Here is a 21,040-nt window from a genome sequence, read left to right as displayed (position 1 = left end):
CGGCGCACAATTGGCTGAGCGCTACCCGGGTAGGGAGGGCTTAGGTCGGCAGGGGAATCCACGGCTCACCGCGCATCAGCGACCCCTGTGGCCGATAGGGCGCCTGTGGCTCTGCAGCACGGGGGTTGTGAGCGGTGAGCCGGGGATACAGATAATAATTGGGCATGCTAAATTGGGGTGAAAACCGGGGTAAAATAATTGGCGACGACTAAATTAAAAAAAAAAAAAAAAGAATCTACAACAAGCATCCACACATCAGAAACGATTTGCAAAGGCAGAAAACAACTGTTTTCAGTTGTATGATGTTGCCGTCACAGCAACCACATCTCTTATTAATTGGACACAAAGGTAAAAGGAAGACAGCAGTGTCTGCAGAAACCATAGATTTCTGGTAACATTTAAAAGAACCAGTACACTGAATGCCTGATGTTAGTGATTTAACCAAATTGAAAGATTCGGCACAAACATGGCATTGTTACAATTCTGCATTATAGTAATTATAATCTGTACAAACAAAATAAAGCAACTAAATATGTAGTTACATATTCCTTTCTTTATAAACTTTTAATTGCTAGTGTAATCACATGAAGAAAATGTGGTGCAGCAATGTGACCCAAAATGTTATCTACAGAAACTAGAAAATATGTCTAGTGAGACCTTAAATGATTTACCCTTGGTATTTTATTCTTGAATTGTAAAGAAGCAAACTACAGTACACACACAAATACTCAAACAGCAGATTGTAGAAGATTTGGATTGTGGTTTTAAACATAATGAAAAAAAGCAGTTCTGCTTGCAGAATAATCTGATTTTCATTTTACATTCTGCTTTGGGATTACAAGTTTATAAACAAAAACATGTGCTCCTTTTGAACTGAGCTCCAATATATGAAAATCATTACAGCTCACCCTCAGGGAACAGGCCACATTTTGAGGAAGTAGTAAAGGTAACCCTAAATAAATATTAGTATCAGCTAGACTTAATAAAACATTCTCTTTGCAGGTAAGAATTTTCAACTGATTTTTTTTTTTTTTATTGATTTTGGTTAGAGCATGACGATGGCAATATATGCATGAACAATTACAATTAAAATAGAAATTGTAAATACAAATATAAATCCAAGAAAATGCATCTGTTTTATAACCTAAAGCTGACCAAATGTATGTATCCTTGTGGCAAAGTGGTTAACAGTGTGCAGGTGCAGGTGATCAATGAACAGACAGACAATTATAATCCAGGTGCAATGTTGTTTAATGTTTTTTTTAAATCCAATGGCCTGATGGAAAAACAACAGTAAATAATAACAACGGATCGTGTTAGCTGTCCAAATAATTACACACAGTATTATTAATGACAAACAAAAACAAACCAAACACTCACATTTCACAATACAGGTTCTCCTTCTGGTCATTTATTTTAACTATTCACAAAGGGACAGATCACATCACTACATCCCCTTTTTGTAAGGTCACCCATGACCCCTTGGTCAATGAGACCATCCGTTTCCACGCCGTTTCCTGTCGGGGTCATTGAGTTTGTATACCGTAGCTTTGCCCCCTTTCTAGACAGCCGACTTCCACCTAACCCTGGGAATAAACTTTATTATTATTATTATTATTATTATTATTATTATTATTATTTATTCCTTAGCAGATGCCCTTACCCAGGGCGACTTACAGTTATATACAAAAAATACATAGAATCAAGAATTACTGTACAATTAAGAGCAAGATACAAAATTCAATGACTTGAGTCCTAATAAGAGCAAATACAAAACAGAGTATGATTTGATATCGGGGCAGTTCAAGAGCAGATAACAGTGTTGATAGTTTACATCAGGGTAAGTGGTTAAAAGGAGGTCAGATTTAGAGAGGTTGAGTTTGAGGTGATGCGAGTGCATCCAGGAGGAGATAGCAGACAGACAGGTAGAGATACGGAAGGGGCTGGTGGGGTCAGAGGGGGGTAGGAGAGGAAGATCTGAGCATCATCAGTATAGAAATGGTATGAGAAACCGTAGGATGCGATGAGTGGGCCCAGGGAGCGGGTGTAGAAAGAGAACAGGAGAGGACCCAAGAAGACCCAATCCTTGGAGGACTCCTGCTGAGAGAGGGTGAAGTGTGGAGGTTGAGCCCTGCCAGGTTACCTGGTAGGTGCGGTCGGAGAGGTAGGAGGAGAACCAGGCCAGAGCAGTGACAGAGATTCCCAGGTCAGCGAGAGAGGATAGTAGAATAGAGTGATCGACAGTGTCAAAGGCAGCAGAGAGATCAAGGAGAATTAGGACAGAGGAGAGAGAGGCAGCAGCAAGGGCAAAGTTTAGTGAGTTAGTGACAGACAGGAGAGCAGTTTCAGTGGAGTGAGCAGAGCGGAAACCAGATTGGAGAGGGTCGAGCAGAGAGTGGTTAGACAGGAAAGCAGAGAGCTGGCGGTGTACTGCCCACTAGAGGGTTTTAGAGAGGAAGGATAAGAGGGAGAGGGGGGCAGGCAGGTCGGGAGGTGAGGGGACAGAGGGAGTCGAGGGAGGAGGTGAGGGAGGAGAAGAGGGTGGAGGTAGCAGTCTACAGAGAGTTGGGAGAAGGAGTCGATAGGAGAGAGGTGAGAGAGAGCAGTGGAGGCAATGACAGAGGGGGAGAGAGAGCGGAGGTTATGGCGGGAGGTGACAGTGGGGGTAGGTGGAGTAGGGACAGAGAAAAAGAGATGAAATAGTGATCAGAGAGGTCCAGAGGGCTGACAGAGAGGGTGGAGGGGCAGCAGGCCCTGGAGAAGGTGATGTCCAGTTGACGGCTAGCTTTGTGGGTAGGAGGGGATGGAGAGAGAGAGAAGTTGAAGGAGTGAAGGAGAGGAAGGAATCCGGCAGAGTGGGTGGGGCTGGAGAGATGGATATTGAAATCACCCAACAGGACAGTTGGGGTAGACAGAGAGCGGAGGGAGGAGAGGAGATAGTCGAGTTCAGCGAGAAAGTGAGTGAGCGGTCCAGGCGGACGGTACAGTACAATTAGCAGAAGTTGACAGGGAGAGGTTAGTTGGACAGTGTGAAATTCAAAGGTGTTAACAGAGAGTGAGGAGAGGTCAGAGGGCACAGAAAAGAGTAAGGAGGGAGAGAGGAGAAGACCAGTTCCACCTCCCTGTCCAGTGAGATGCGGAGTATGGGACAGGACATGGAGAGAGGACAGGGCAGCAGGAGTTACAGTGTTATCAGGAGAGAGCCAGGTTTCAGTGAGAGCAAGGAAATCGAGAGAGAGGTGGGAGGCAAATGCAGAGATTAAATCAGCTTTGTTAGCAGAAGGGTGACAGTTCCAGAAGGCACCAGAGAGAGTGCGGGAAGGGAGAGTGGGAGGGGGGGATAGGCAGAAGGATGAGGTTAGAGGGGTTAGGGGAGCAGCGGTGGAGAGAGGACGGGAGTGAGAGGACAGAATAACAGGGATGTGAGAGACAGTCATAGCAGGACAGGTGAGACAGATAGGTACAGTAGTAGTGGGAGCAGGAGCGGTGGGGGGAGTGTACAGACCTGTCTAGTAGTTGGTGTCTTCCAGAGCGCTGCAAGGTTCAGATTTTCTCCAACAGCCTCTCCTCGCAGGTCTCTCCTCGCTGGACTCCCACAGCTAGACTCCCGGCTCTTTGGTAGAGAGGCTGTTCGGTTGGCTGCCACTTCGTGCTGGCGCAGAAATAGGATAGCTGTCTAGTATACTAAACTGCGCTAAAGACAATACAATAGTTTCAATGCACTTCAATTGGATCACACAACTACAAAACGCTATTCAATGTAACCACACTCACCTGGTACTAATCACAAACAGTAGATCATCTAATTAAAACAACACCACCTTTATAATGTGACTTAAATACAGCTAATGTTATCTCTAGTAGCCACTGGGAGAGATTTAAGATGTATAAGTGGACTGAAAACTGATGGCCACAATGGATATACAATATTACAACAGTATGCTCTTTAAAGGAAGCTAAAGAATCATATTTTCTAATTCAGGATGACACAGATTCCTATGCATTGCTTGAGACAACAGAAATACAGTGCCTTGCGAAAGTATTCGGCCCCCTTGAACTTTGCGACCTTTTGCCACATTTCAGGCTTCAAACATAAAGATATGAAACTGTAATTTTTTGTGAAGAATCAACAACAAGTGGGACACAATCATGAAGTGGAACGAAATTTATTGGATATTTCAAACTTTTTTAACAAATAAAAAACTGAAAAATTGGGCGTGCAAAATTATTCAGCCCCTTTACTTTCAGTGCAGCAAACTCTCTCCAGAAGTTCAGTGAGGATCTCTGAATGATCCAATGTTGACCTAAATGACTAATGATGATAAATAGAATCCACCTGTGTGTAATCAAGTCTCCGTATAAATGTACCTGCACTGTGATAGTCTCAGAGGTCCGTTTAAAGCGCAGAGAGCATCATGAAGAACAAGGAACACACCAGGCAGGTCCGAGATACTGTTGTGGAGAAGTTTAAAGCCGGATTTGGATACAAAAAGATTTCCCAAGCTTTAAACATCCCAAGGAGCACTGTGCAAGTGATAATATTGAAATGGAAGGAGTATCAGACCACTGCAAATCTACCAAGACCTGGCCGTCCCTCTAAACTTTCAGCTCATACAAGGAGAAGACTGATCAGAGATGCAGCCAAGAGGCCCATGATCACTTTGGATGAACTGCAGAGATCTACAGTCGTATACTGCACAAATCTGGCCTTTATGGAAGAGTGGCAAGAAGAAAGCCATTTCTTAAAGATATCCATAAAAAGTGTTGTTTACAGTTTGCCACAAGCCACCTGGGAGACACACCAAACATGTGGAAGAAGGTGCTCTGGTCAGATGAAACCAAAATCGAACTTTTTGGCAACAATGCAAAACGTTATGCTTGGCGTAAAAGCAACACAGCTCATCACCCTGAACACACCATCCCCACTGTCAAACATGGTGGTGGCAGCATCATGGTTTGGGCCTGCTTTTCTTCAGCAGGGACAGGGAAGATGGTTAAAATTGATGGGAAGATGGATGGAGCCAAATACAGGACCATTCTGGAAGAAAACCTGATGGAGTCTGCAAAAGACCTGAGACTGGGACGGAGATTTGTCTTCCAACAAGACAATGATCCAAAACATAAAGCAAAATCTACAATGGAATGGTTCACAAATAAACATATCCAGGTGTTAGAATGGCCAAGTCAAAGTCCAGACCTGAATCCAATCGAGAATCTGTGGAAAGAACTGAAAACTGCTGTTCACAAATGCTCTCCATCCAACCTCACTGAGCTCGAGCTGTTTTGCAAGGAGGAATGGGCAAAAATTTCAGTCTCTCGATGTGCAAAACTGATAGAGACATACCCCAAGCGACTTACAGCTGTAATCGCAGCAAAAGGTGGCGCTACAAAGTATTAACTTAAGGGGGCTGAATAATTTTGCACGCCCAATTTTTCAGTTTTTTATTTGTTAAAAAAGTTTGAAATATCCAATAAATTTCGTTCCACTTCATGATTGTGTCCCACTTGTTGTTGATTCTTCACAAAAAATTACTGTTTCATATCTTTATGTTTGAAGCACTTCACAACTGTACACAAATAAATTGTATTTCACCACCTGCACTTTAGCACTTACTCTGGACTTGTGATCGTGTGTGTGTCTTTGTGTGTGTTATACTGTGTTTATTATTTCGGGACTGTAAACCCTTCGTTTGGACTTTGCGGTTGCCAAACCGGGATTATAAAAATAAACATGTTTGGATTGTGAACTTTGTTATCTGTTTTCTGTTTCGTGATCACATCACCTCTACACCTGCACACTGCAAAACACTTTGCCACAACTCCTCTGACCATTAAACTCAGGTCATTCTATCCATTCATCATCCACTGAATTGTGTAAATGTTATTCTGAGCACATTACACATTTTAGGCTTATGTGCAGCATTTTGAATTAGATCAATCAATAAGGCAAGGTCACCATTCTTCACTTAACTCACAGATCAATGAACAAATGGAAATAAATTCACTATGTTCATTGTGAGTTGACTTTGAGTGCTGGAATTCCGTGCAAGATTACAATATACAGGACTGAAAATATTTAAGACCCTACAGTTCTTTAAGTTAATAATGGTTCTATAACATTTGGTTCCAAAGGGTCTACTCAAAATGGACAATAACAGCTAAAATCATTGCTACCCAGATGATTGAAATTGTAGCAGAATAAATCATAGGACACTGCTAATTGGATTGTGATACTAATGACTCGTGTTCAGAATCTGAACTTTTGGAAATGGAAGATCATTTGAAATTGGTAGGAGAACATTATGATAAACAAAGCAACTGCTAAATCAAAATCGATGCAAGGTACAATGTTGTTTTTTCAGATGTTTTTATAGAACTGTACTGTAGGGTCATATTCACAAAGCATTTACCACAGTGCTAAGTTTGCACCATATAAAAAAAAGGAACAACAAACTGCTAATGTTACAGAACTGGCAAGAAACAACTAAGATATGAGCTCTTAAATCAACTTTATTTACTTAAAGCTTTTTATCATCAACTTTTTCTGTTAAATAAAAATTATGTTAGTATGGTGGTAAATTGTTTGTGAATATGGTCAAGTGTATGTGGCGTTTTTTTGACATTCTATTGTCAAGTCAGTGATGCGCTTCAAATAACTCATTACCATAAATTTGACATGATTTAGGACCCATCAGGATACAGGATCCTTAATGACATGTGATTTACAATGTGAGAGCTGGTGGTGAATTAATCAAGTTTGTCAGCTACGTTTTGATTTAAATTGAGTCCTGAATCTATCTGCACTTTCCTTTCTTTATGCATGCTTGTCACAGATGGCCTGACTGGTGGGTGTGGGTGGTGACGTCAGGTTCAGGAAGCAGTATAAACACAACTGATACAGGGCTAAAACGGATGCAGACGTATCTTTATTAAATAATCAAACAAAGATTTAAACAAAACACACAATAAACAAAAGGGCACACGGGCCAAAGTAAAGCAAACACAAAACTATAAATCCACTGTATAACAACGAGTACCTTGTTCAGTGACAGGTAGCATTCGTTCTTAACCTCCTTAATTCTCCTGATCTGAGCCCAGAGTGGGACTTTTAAACTGTGGCTGGAGCCTTAATTACCCATTGAACAATTACCTTATTAAGGCTCCAGCCACATTCCCACGGGCTTTACTGGGATGGGGAATTTAACCCCATCCCCGCCAGCTACACTTTACGAGACCGGCTTTTCGCCTGTCTCTAACAATAAACAATACTGTCGGATGGCTTTTGTCCGTCCTCACAAACATATACAAAAATATATAATAATAATAATAATAATAATAATAATAATAATAATAATAATAATAATAATAATAATAATAATAATAATAATAATAAAAGGGATGGGCACCTTGCCACAATGCTGAAGAGAATTTAAGGCTATATATATATATATATATATATATATATATGTTTTCGACAAGCTGTTCAATACTAGTGGTTACCAGTCTTGATCCTCATCCAGTATTAATCAGTTTAATTTTAATAAATGGCCTGGAGTCCAGTTAAGGGTGTTCTGTTCAGAAGAAAGTACAATTTACAATGAACAATGGCTCCATGACTGACACAGAACTGGCATCCAGAATGGAGCATTCTTTTCCCAGAATTTGATGACATCACACCATCACTGGACTATACTTCTCTCAGTCATACTATATACTGTAGCTCAATCAGTAAAGCCTTAGCTAATGACCCTTAAGATCATAGCATCGAAGCTGGTGTTGGAAAGTATTTAATACAAAGGTACTTCTCTTTTTATAATTATATTAGTTATAACCTTTTTTTGATAACTGAAATGATTTGGAGTTAAGAATTGTACATCTTTTACCAGACATTTTGTTTTAACTTGAAATTCATATTAACAATGAAATTAAGCTACTGATACTGATGATCACATTAGTGAGTGAGGAAGGGTAACATCAAGAAACACATATTAACAAAACATAGTATAAAAAACAAACCTCAATGGAATTAGTAGCGATAGCCTATTGGCACAGCACATTAACAAATCTCTTTTGTGCTACAAGGGGATCTTAATGGAGACATTTAACAAATTATTTAACCATCCTCAGAGATAACAACAACAAAAATGCAGAGACAACATATAAAACGCTCCACTTACATCTGCTGTAAACCTGGAGGGCCATGATTAGACAATTCAAATTGGAACATTTCTGTAACATCATTCTAAAATCTTACTAAATCATTCTAAACACCCTTTTTAATGCAATGTGTGTTTAACTGATGATATGCTTCTTATGCTACATGACATCTGAAATATTAGTTTAGCCTCTCCCTGAATGCCATACAATGACACCCACTGGCAGCACTTTAAGTTTGTTGTAAACTCATGTCATCATAAAAAAGGACAGGGTCTAGTGGGTTTGTTTCAGGGATAGTAGTGCTACAATCATAGTAGGCTACCTCTATTTTTGTTATAAACATTACAGAATGATATGACCATACCCATACATATAGTAGTTTTGCCTTTAAAAAGCTACCTACAAATGGTAATTATATTCCCTCTCCCCATGGAACAGATAATTGCCACATTATTGAATACAAATTGTGGGGGCTGCTCCAATGCAATAATCCAAATTCAGTTCTACTGTACTGCTATTTTTAATTAAATGCAAACTTGAATCCTTCATCCCCTTCACATAGATCAACATTGTTGATCATGAACAGTTACTTGTGTAGGAGATCCAATTAGCTGTAGTCTAAATAAGAAGATTCAATCTGGATAACACTCATCTGACTCATATACTTTAGTTAGCAGGTGCTGTGTCATCTCAGGAGGGCCAGCTTAGCGTGATTCTGGGCTGTTTATTTGTAGAATTGCCCTATTCACCAAGCTTTAACACAAGTTAAATGAAAGGGGGAAGGGTGGCTAAAGTTCCCCTCTCACTCGATTGGCTAGCCAAATACTCACATTCTTCATGGCTTACACATCTCTCAGTGTCCTGAAGTTCTTTCTCCTTCCCCCCCCCTCCCCCCTCCTCCTGCAGCAATATCTCCCTCCCTCAGGGCTTGTTGGGTTTGTATCTCCCTCCCTCAGGGCTTGTTGGGTTTGTATCTCCCTCCCTCAGGGCTTGTTGGGTTTGTATCTCCCTCCCTCAGGGCTTGTTGGGTTTGTATCTCCCTCCCTCAGGGCTTGTTGGGTTTGTAAGTTTCCCACGTTGTTTTGTAATTTATTTTTCAGAATTTTAATTTCTTCTTCAAAACTTTTGTGTTTTTTGTTTTTTTTTAGTTTTGATGGATTCAATAATGTTTTGCATGTGTAAAGCTTTTTCAAGTCTGTTGTTTAAGAAACTGTCTAAGACAGCTTCTTAAATAACAAACTTTTTAATGAATCAAAATAAACTTTAAAAACTGCATTGTAATATAACGGCCTGTGGTTTGAAATACTGTTACACGCAGCAACACTAAGCCCAGTCTACCCAATTATCTTTTTTTCAGACACCTTTATCCAAGGTGACTTACATAGACTAGGGTGTGTGAACAATGCATCAGCTGCAGAGTCACTTACAACTACATCTCACCTGAAAGACGGAGCACAAAGAGGTTAAGTGACTTGCTCATGGTCACACAATGAGTCAGTGGCTGAGGTGGGATTTGAACCGGGAACCTTGTGGTTACAAGCCCTTTTCTTTAACCACTGGACCACACAGCCTCCATAATTATCTGTAGTCTATGAGTTTCAAAAAGAGCCTGTTTTCGAGTTAGTTGCACCCCAATTACAGAAAAGGTTTGTGAAACTATGGTGGATGATAATCATTTTTAGCTTGGGTGCCTCTCTGTATTTAATCACCAAATGTCATTTTTCAGAAGAAGTTGCACATTTTTGTAAATCAGCTGCTGCGGCTGTTTCTTCATCAGCTCATAAAACATAAACAATTTATGATGCCATCTTTGTATTTATACTGTTTATGAAACTCACCTTGGAAAAATCTAACAGTACCTCTCACTGTGACCTGTGACCTAATATCGCTTCCATATTGGGGTCATGTGACTTTTTTGTTTCCTGATAATAAAGACCAAGCGCTTTGAGATATTGGCTTAATATTCGGTACATATCTTTATTCCAAGATCAAATTCAGTCATTGGTGGCGCACAACAAAAAGACAGGGGCTTTAATTAGCTATGAGCTGGGAATTCAAGTATTTCAAAAATATATAAATTCATGGAAATTGACATTGCCAATGTGGAACCATTTTAATTGTGATTTGTTTTGGTTTCTGAATAATGGCTGATTGCAAAAATATCTTTCTGTTGAGTGCAGTTGTGGGGTACACAATATACTCAGCTACTGGTTTTAAACACAGTATTCCACAAACATCTGGTTAAGAATGCCATTTTATTGGTCTATGCATGCAGGGCACAGGGCTGGCAAATGTAATGTACCAGCTCATCCCACAGATCTGGGAACTGTGTGGGCTATGGTAGGCATTGCCATCTTGAAATACACCTTCACAGGGGAAAATACAAGTATTATAGGGTCCACCTGACATTGAATATATGCTCCAGATTGATCCCAGATCATGCCAACAAAAGCATACCCACCACAAGGAAGAGCTTCCTGTGCTGGCTACCATACTCATATCCAAAGTCCCTTTATGATCCACATGAAAGTGAACTTCCATGCACTTTGCATCTGTATAGAGATTTCCCAAGACAGCTCAGTTAGAGGTTTTAATTAGCATCAAATACCACGTTTCCATGAACCACAGAACTCAGGTCTGTGCGTGAGTTACCCTTCCCCATGTTTTTAAATTACTCCAGTTGGCTCCCAATTTGGGCGGGAGCCCGAATTCTCTGGTCCGATTTCACTCATCGGACTGGCCTGAATTCTAAAGTCTGAATTCAGGCTGGGAGGAAATTACATTACTAACTGTCAATCAACAATGTTGTAGGGGGTGGGAACATATTGTATAACGGGAATTTCTGGCTGGGATTAAATTTGGCGGATTTGCTACCTTGGGGGATTTTGACGTTTTTTGAATTGGCGGTTTTTTCTTAGCACGTTCACTAAGAAAAATGTGATGAACACAGTTTTGCATTTATATTTTTAATTCCAAAAACATTCAATAAATGTTTACTTAATGAAATCTGTACTTTTTACTTTCAAATAGCATATATCTATAATCTTTTGCATGATTTATTTTAATTGCAAATATATATCCTGCAGTTTTGTTACAGGATACATTAGTTTATCTCTAATGCAATTGTTTTTTTGTTTTTTTTTTTATTTAGTGTGTCCAATTATACTTTTCTTCCTGATTTTCTCCCAATTTGGAAAGCCCAATCGCTTTTCTCCTCACCGCAACAATTCCCCACATGACTCACGAGACCCGAAGATTCAGTGGTCGTCCTCCAATCCCAGGACTAAGCCAGCTTCCTTTTTCACCCAGGCGAGCTAATGACCTCTAGAGGACAAGGACCAGCCCTGCAGGTGTCTGCTCTGAGCTCACTGGACGTCTGGCCAGCAGGGTTTGCTGTAGAGCAATGAGAAGAAACAGTCCCTGCCGGTTTTACCTTCTTAACACATGGGAGTGCCTGAGCCAATGTGACACTCCCTTCGGAGTCCCCAGTGAAGACTGGCCTACTTCGCACAGCCAGGATGCGAACCTGTGCTGTCTGACTCACTCCGTGCACCACTTGGGTAATTTAATCACAGTTTTACATATATACAGCCCTGTTCCCTTTCAAATCGAAGACGACCACCAAAACATTAGTTATGGGATATGCCTTCCTATTGGTAGGTATTCACTGAACTCTTTATATCAGAGTTGTCGATAGGCCCCTTTCTGGGGTGACGTCCGTCTTTTCAAGCCTACGCTCTTGGGGAGAATGCAATTCCTCTGTCATGGCTAAGCTTTGCTGTACCCCAACTGTTGAGTGATTGCGCCAGTTGCTGTGCCTGCAGTTAAGCGAAATGTAAATAAATAAATATTTTGTACTGTTGTTGTTGCATGTCCACCTGTGTGTTGACCGTATCGCACAAACCTGCTTTGCCTTGCTTTTCAGATTTCGGCCACTCTGTATTTCCGAAATCAGACCAGTTTTTGGGATGTTCTGCTGTTACAGATGACAGCTGAGTTTCTAGGTCATGCTCAGTTTACCATAAAAATGTATACCAGAACTGGATCGTGAATTCATTTAAGAGTAACCCTTAGTACATGAATCAAAGTTAATGTATTGTTTGACTCTCCCCAGAAAATATTTTTTTTTTTTTATGAAGAAACAGAAATCAAATTTAAGTGTTTAAAAATATAAGCTTATTTCTTTATTACAATGTCGAAACGACATTGCACTGAAATAAATATATGAAAATCAATTAAAGCAGGTGTTTTCCTTTATTAAAGGTTAACATTAAAATACATTTTGAGAAGGAACATGACATTCCAAAAAAAAGATTTCATTTGCTTATGTAATGTCCATCAATATATAGTCATGCGTAGGGGTTTATCAGACCTCCAAATGAATAGAACGGCAGAGTTCAACATATTTTATACACCTATCGCACAAAAAACAAAAATCCTTATCTATCGCCGAGATATATGGCAAAAGTTGTAATATTGCCACTTTCTGGTATCTTGACCGCTGTCTTCTAGTGTAAATGAATGCAGACAACAGTATTTCAAGTTCAAACAGGGCACTGTCTGTATTATTATTCTGACAAGAGGTACGCTGTGGAAACAATAAACAAAATAAAACTAAACAAAATCCTAACTCCCCTTTGGAGTCCTAACTAAACCTTTTTGACAGTTCTAACTAAATATCAGACGGCTAAGCCGTGTACCGATAATTAAACCAGTATTCCCAAATACCACTACCAAACGTTACCAAAATCCTCTATCTTTTTTTCTTTAAAGTTCCCAGCACAAAGATCTCCACACGGGCCTGTTTACATTAAGCACTCTCGCCCTGCCACATCTATCAAATGTGCAAAAACCAAACCAGTAATGTTCCTGTTGCTCTGTATGGTAAACTGACAAGATGGTTCAGTGAATAAGAACCTCTGATATTTCTTCTCTATGAACTGCCTGCACTGTGCATAAGTCTTCCACATTTTTAATAAGTCTCAAAGGGAGTCACTACTACAGGGCAGTGCTTAGCAAAGTGGAAAGCCTCCCTATACTCACTCAGAAATAATGATACAGATGGATGCACTAAAACTGCATATTTAAACACAAAAGTATACTGTATTTCCCAAGGCATGCATGTAGATTGTGCATGAAACTTGGATATCAAACATGTAGTACGTGCCATGTAAATACCCTTTTGCTTCATTGCATTTGATGGTTGATGTACAGTATGATAACATGGGTGGTATATTAAAAGGGAGATATAGCAGATCCCATACACTGCAACCATATGTGACTAGAAGTTGCTTAAAATATTTATAGCTATTTGTCAAGACGATTGTCTATGTAGTCTGTTGAAGTTTGTGAATGAGATCAACAGGGTTCAATTTCAGGTACAATAATCAATTTAAATTGAAATCCACTATACAGAAACGTGTTTAAAAAATGACATGAATTTGCAAGAATGCTGAATAAGATGTTCTGTACCAAATGGTTTGGAACCGTCAGTAAACTCTATATAGCAGGTCTCTGCTACAGCCGTGTTCTGCAAAGAATGAAATCAGTCCAGCATTAGCATATGTTTTAGTATATTAACCTAATTGTGAAATGATAAATATTAATGAGCTCAATACAGTAAGCAAAATACAATCGATGGATACATTGGTTTGGCAGATTTTTTGATAAAATGAGTAAGACTACTCCAAGATACTACTTCAAGTATAGCACAAAGTAAGTTTAGAACAAGTAGGAAGCACTTTTTTTACACAGAGAGATAAATGCATGGAATAACCCAGGGCTTCCCAACCCTGGTCCTGGGGACCTGTGGCAAAGTGGTTGCAGTGTGCAGGTGTAGGGGTGATGCAGTGCTCAAGACAATGACAAACAACAAAGTACTTGTGAAACGGAGGTTAATTTTTGTAATCCAAAGTCTGATGACAAAACAGTAAACAATAATGATAACAGACAATACATAATAGTTTGCGTATTGCTCTGTTTAATCCACAGGTTGGCTCCGAAAATAATAGTCCCAGTATTTAAACACCCACAGTTAACACAAACACGATCACAAGTCCACAGTAAGTGCTATAGTGCTTGTGGTGCAAATACAGTTAATCATGACACAAGTGCCATGTTGTCCGGTTTGGTGCTGGCCTTTAGAGACAGCTCTGGATCGTGTTAGCCATCTAATAACAACAAACAAACAGTTTTTAGACATGACAAAACAAACAAAACACTCACGATTACAACACGGGTTTCCTTACAGTTTAGCGTTAACCGTAACAAAGGAACATATCACCTCACTATCTCCCCGTCAATCATTACCCCTTGGTTAACGATTGGCTCCTCCAATCCGCGGCTGCCACATCGTTTCCCTTCCGGGTCGATGATTTAGTGTACTGTAGCTCCACCCCCTTTCTAGATGTCCGACTTCCGCCTAATCCTAGGAATGAATTGTTTGGCCATCCAATCCAGGGCACTCTGTTCCCTTTACACAGCACCTTCACAGGTCGGGAGGGAGATTTATCACAAAGAATCATTCTGTCTCTGTCACAGGACCCCATGTGTTTTCTGTTTTTCATTCCAACTGAGCTCTCAATTACTTAAATAAACCCTTAATTGAATTAATAATTTGCTTAATTGGACCTTTCTACTTTTTCTACTGTTTTCAGCTCTTAAACAGTTGCAGATTTCAAGTTAGCTATGCCATTTTATAAGTAACTTGAATTGCAACTTTTTAGAGCTGAGAACAATTAAAAAGGTCTAATTAAGTAATTGAGAGCTCAGTTGGAATGAAAACCAGAAGACACATGGGTCCCCAGGACCAGGGTTGGGAGCCACTGGAATAACCTACCATGTGAAGTAGTAGGATCTAAAACACTGGGAACATTTAAAATAATTTTAAAATAATTCGGTGCTTTTAAATTAGTTCCCCCCTGTGACAGGGCAGAAGCCCTGCACAGATCAATCAATCAATCAATCAATCAATCAATCTTTATTTTATATAGTGCCTTTCATAGTGGACCACCATCACAAAGCGCTTTACAAGATGCAGTAATAGATGTTGTGTTTTGTTTGACTTGAAAAAAATAAAGTTGATGTATTTAAGGTTGGCAGGGGTGGGGTTCAAATCTCATCCCTGCCAAATCCATATCCAGAATGTGGCTTTAGCTTTATTGATTAATTAAGGATCAATTAAGCCCAGCCACATGCTTTAAAAGAATAGCCAGCTCCTTTGTTCAAGGGAAGATTAGTGTAGGAAGAAGACTGGGAGCAGAAAGTTGTGCTCCTTGTCTATGCACCGTGATCGCATTGCTTCGGTGTTGTTTTGATGTGTTTTTGATTTGTTTGGTTGTTTAGACCTTTTGTTTATTCTTGTTAATTAATAATATGCAGAAGTGCTGAATGCACTCTTCCCACTCTGTGTCGCTATTTCTGGCACTGGCAACGCTACTACACCACACCCCCATTTCACGTTCCCTAACTTTTCTTGTGTCCTTACGTTCTTAACTCCACAAATACAGGGGAAGCATTGAGAATGATACTAAATATAATAAAGAGTAGGAAGATACTGTCAATAACTGATTTGGGGAGATAAAATAAAATAAAAATACTGTACTAAGAGAAGCTGTAGAGTAATTTGTAAAGATATGGCGGATATTTCGATACCAACTCCCAGATAACCTAGCAGACATGTGCCCCTGGGATGGAATAGATCCTTTTTATTTCCAGGTGCATTGGAGCTTTGAGTGAGGCATTATGTGAAATATGTATATCGCTGATATTCCTGTGTATGGAGTAGGAAAATGAAACATCCAATGGGTCTATACCTTGAAGAGCACATTGAGTCTTTCATTATCTTTGAGTGTCCAGCATGTTTAAGCTGAAGAGTCCCTGTTTGTTTTTTATTTTGTACTAGTCTTTAATATGTCCTGTCTGTATGTGCAACAGCAGTTCCTCGTTCAGATTATCCCAGTTTGCACTGCAGTTATCTACAGCTGGACATGCTTTACAGCATATTTCGAATGCTAACCACAACACCCCTACTGAAATAAGAATTGATTGCAATATAAATCACTTAACAATAGAGTATTTGTTCTTGCTAAACATAAGGCTATTGGCTTACTGTAAAACGTCTACCAGCTTCAAAGAGATTACATCTCATTTAGTCTGCAATAATGTCAAAGAAAAAACAACAATAAATGACAGTACTTGGGTGCTGAAGAACCCACTGGAGTGAGAACATACGATATCAGCAAGACAGAAAATTAAAAGATGTTGCTTGTGACATGTTAACAGTTTACATTTCTTTATTGCGTTCAAATAAAAAAAAAAGTACATCAATGTAGTAGAATCCTTGGCACTATATGCGCTTTTTTTTTTCAAACATGAGAGTACCAGTGAACCAGTCTAGCTCCAGCTGTAACTAGGTTGTTTCCATGGAAACTGCTGAAATGATAGACGGGTTTGTGTATGTGCAGTGGCCCAATGTGATGTCTATGTGCTGCCTGGAATCTAAATGAGACTGTTGTAATTTGCAAGTCTCATAGGTGTACAGGATATTTGTTAGCTTTAAAAGTAATTATGCTGAATGAGAATGCCCCTTATTTATCAAAACAATGGTCATGTTTAACATAAGTGCATTTCACTGGTTAATTCAATGAGTCTCAATATATTTAAATGCATTCCACAGATCCCCGTTTTAATTTGAAACAATGGAAATAGTTTGTATTACTATGAATGCTGCGGGACACTCCAGCAGTGGAAACGCTGGCAGTGGCAATGCTGACTCCTCTGAACATGCAGCCAGCAGTAGCAACTGGAGACAGCGGGGCCTCTCCCTGTGGCGCTGGAGACAGCGAGGCTTCTCCCTGTGGAGCTGGAGACAGTGGGGTCTCTGCCTGTGGCGCTGGAGACAGCGGGGCTTCTCCCCGTGGCCCTGGAGACAGCAAGGCTTCTCCCTGTGGCGCTGGAGACAGCGGGGCTTCTCCCTGTGGCGGTGGAGACAGCGGGGCCTCTCCCTGTGGTGCTGGAGACAGCGAGGCTTCTCCCCGTGGTGCTGGAGACAGTGGGGCTTCTCCCTGTGGCGCTGGAGACAGCGGGGCTTTTCCCTGTGGCGCTGGAGACAGCGGGGCCTCTCCCCGTGGTGCTGGAGACAGCAGGGCTTCTCCCTGTGGTGCTGGAGACAGCGGGGCTTCTCCCTGTGGCGGTGGAGACAGCGGGGCCTCTCCCCGTGGTGCTGGAGACAGCGAGGCTTCTCCCCGTGGTGCTGGAGACAGTGGGGCTTCTCCCTGTGGCGCTGGAGACAGCGGGGCCTCTCCCTGTGGTGCTGGAGACAGTGGGGCTTCTCCCCATGGTGCTGGAGACAGCGGGGCTTCTCCCTGTGGAGCTGGAGACAGTGGGGTCTCTGCCTGTGGCAGTGGAGATAGCGGGGATTCTCCCCGTGGCGCTGGAGACAGCAGGGCTTCTCCCTGTGGTGCTGGAGACAGCGGGGCTTCTCCCTGTGGTGGTGGAGACAGCGGGGCCTCTCCCTGTGGTGCTGGAGACAGCGAGGCTTCTCCCCGTGGTGCTGGAGACAGCGGGGCTTCTCCCTGTGGAGCTGGAGACAGTGGGGTCTCTGCCTGTGGCGGTGGAGATAGCGGGGCTTCTCCCCGTGGCGCTGGAGACAGCAGGGCTTCTCCCTGTGGTGCTGGAGACAGCGGGGCTTCTCCCTGTGGTGGTGGAGACAGCGGGGCCTCTCCCTGTGGTGCTGGAGACAGCGAGGCTTCTCCCCGTGGTGCTGGAGACAGCGGGGCTTCTCCCTGTGGCGCTGGAGATAGCGGGGATTCTCCCCGTGGCGCTTGAGACAGCAGGGCTTCTCCCTCTGGTGCTGGAGACAGCGGGGCTTCTCCCCGTGGCGCTGGAGACAGCGGGGCCTCTCCCTGTGGCGCTGGAGACAGCTGGGCTTCTCCCCGTGGTGCTGGAGACAGCGGGGCTTCTCTCTGTGGCGCTGGAGACAGCGGGGCTTCTCCCCATGGCGCTGGAGACAGCGGGGCTTCTCCCTGTGGTGCTGGAGACAGCGGGGCTTCTCACTGTGGTGCTGGAGACAGCGGGGCATCTCCCCGTGGCGCTGGAGACAGCGGGGCTTCTCCCTGTGGTGCTGGAGACAGTGGGGTCTCTGCCTGTGGCGCTGGAGACAGCGGGGCTTCTCCCTGTGGTGCTGGAGACAGCGGGGCTTCTCACTGTGGTGCTGGAGACAGTGGGGCTTCTCCCTGTGGTGCTGGAGACAGTGGGGTCTCTGCCTGTGGCGCTGGAGACAGCGGGGCTTCTCCCTGTGGCGCTGGAGACAGCGGGGCTTCTCACTGTGGCGCTGGAGACAGCAGGGATTCTCCCTGTGGCGGTGGCGTTGGGCACTCCGGCAGCGGTGGCGCTGGCAGCAGTAATGCTGCCTTCAGTGGGGGACACTCTGGCAGTGGCAGCGGCGCTGGGCACTCCAGATGTGGTGGTGGAGCTGACAGCTGCAATGCTGCCCTAAGTGGGGCACTTCAGCAGTGATGGTGGCTCTCCCTTTCTTCGGCACTCAAGCCAGCACTTTGAGAGCTTTCAGGCGGAGCAATTCCTCACACGTCTCAAGAGGTGGTCTCCCCATGGGCGCTCGACAAAGCCGTGCCCAAAGCCCCACACGACCCGCACATAGGAGACCCGTCTGCCTCCAGCCGCCGCTGCTGCTCGTCCTCGCTTTCCTTCCACTCCATTTTCTTTTCCTTATTCTAATTATTTATTTATTTATTTTTTCTCTAAGTGTGTTATCCTGCGGTGCGTTCGTAGCCGTGGCGCTACGATGCAGAAGTTAGCTCTTATTGAACAGTTGGTTAGGAGAGCGCTTTTTAAAATGGTGCAACAAATTGCTTAGGCAATGTTACTAGATGAAGTTATCGAGACATAGATTTGATTAATGCTTGTATTACTTTGGCCTCAACTGCTAATGTATTTTCAATATCGGCAGTGACATCAGACACAGTCGAGGATTGTAAATTATGTGGAGACCGTTGTTCCTAATTATTCAGATGCCTCATTTAAATCGCATTTCCGAATGGAGTGATTTAAACATTCAAGGTTATGTATTTTTACCTATTGAAATAATGTAGCTGTCTTTATTAAAATTGTAGTTAAAAGATAGCCATGGGTTCGGCAGAAGCAATAAGCTAAAATACAAACATCACAATTTTCCTTAGTTAATTTTCCCAGTTCGGGAATGGGTAAAAGCCAATCAATTACTCCTGATCGATAGCTTACACAACAACAAGAATCATCATTATAACACCTTTAATTAATTAAAATGCTCCCGGACTAAGATAAAACTTAGTCGGGAGCTGTTCTTTCAGCACCGTATGCTGACATATCCAGATTGCTGTCGGTTTAAGACGATCATAGCAGTAACTTTCAAATGAAATCAGCCCAGTGTCTAGTAATTTTACTCAGTCCCTAATAATAAGTCTCTCCTCCAGTGTTTATTTTATTTTACAGTCACAAACAGTCCACCTGAGTTCATTCAAAACAAACTGTCTCTTTCAACTCCTGATTTATTTTAGCTGTGGCTCCTGGACTTTTAGCCAGCTGACACTGGTCTATATTCATCAAGCGTTTTATACAAATTCGCTATTTCCGAATTTTTTTCAGACTTGAATAAAATGCAAATTAAAGTTAACATGCAAATTAAAGTTAACATGCGTACATCACAGCGCATACAGTTTGATTTAAAGATGCTGTGTATTTAATTAATTTTACTGCTTATTTGACCGTTTATTCTTTTTAGAAAAAGTGTTGGAAATAGCAAATTTATGTAAAACCCTTGATGAATATAGACCACTGTCTCTAGAACTTTCCTAGCTATATTTTGGGTGCTTTATAAACTTTAGCTGAGTTTGAATCCCTTCACATGGTCTCTATGTATTAGAAAAAAAACATATATAAAAAAACATATATATAGGTTGATAGATTCCATGATTTATGTCATACAAATAATATTTTATAAAAATACATGCCTATACATAAAAATACAACTTTAACGCCTGCATCTTTTTATCGCATTGGTCTGGACTGTACTTCTACCCTTTGGCGGTCATAACATTGGAGGTTTTTCTCCAAATCTCAACTTTTTTAACCACCGATGACTGAAAGTCACAATGCATTAGACTTTTCTTAACTTTTGCAAAGCTCCTTGGCCCTATTCACAAAGCTTTCCCTTGGATGTTCAGTTTGATATTCATATAACTGCTCTAGCCTGTTCTACAGTTTCATAATCACCAAATGGTTGTTTATTTGTAAAAACAGACTTTTTCATTTTTTATTGACTTTAAATAACTCAAAGCTTTGTGAACAGGGCATGATATGTGCAGACCTTCACTAATGGCTTCCATCCCACTAGTGCCATTATTGGTGGCAAAGAATGCAATGGGCAGTCTGCTCTTATAAATGTTTACTGCTGGATAATTTTACAGTTTTCCTACACTTTTCCCACAGTTATACTACCCATTTACCATATAGTTTGCCATGTTATTTAATATGTTTTAGCATAGCGCTCTGGGTTTTACAATTCTAACCTATGCTTTACCATGCTTTCAGTATGCTTTATTATACTTTGCAATTATTTTACTATGGTAGACTTGTAGGGGTATGGCCACTGGCCTTATCTTGACACTAAGAATAGTTCCGAGACATGACAGCTGTATTCAGGATAGCTTATACCCAGCTATGCCAACACCCAGCGATGAATCTCTTTTCATGCTCCAGTGCACTGTAAGCACTGTGTAAGAATGATGCTTACTGTGTGGGGCATGACATGGTTCCTGTACTGATGACAAGGGTTCTGTCAGATGACCTGGGAGTACTCTAGGTGGGGGAGGATGATTCCAAGTTT

Source organism: Acipenser ruthenus, chromosome 8 (genome assembly GCF_902713425.1).
Source record: "Acipenser ruthenus chromosome 8, fAciRut3.2 maternal haplotype, whole genome shotgun sequence".
Lineage (NCBI taxonomy): Eukaryota > Metazoa > Chordata > Actinopteri > Acipenseriformes > Acipenseridae > Acipenser > Acipenser ruthenus.
Note: the sequence above shows the minus strand (reverse complement) of the source record.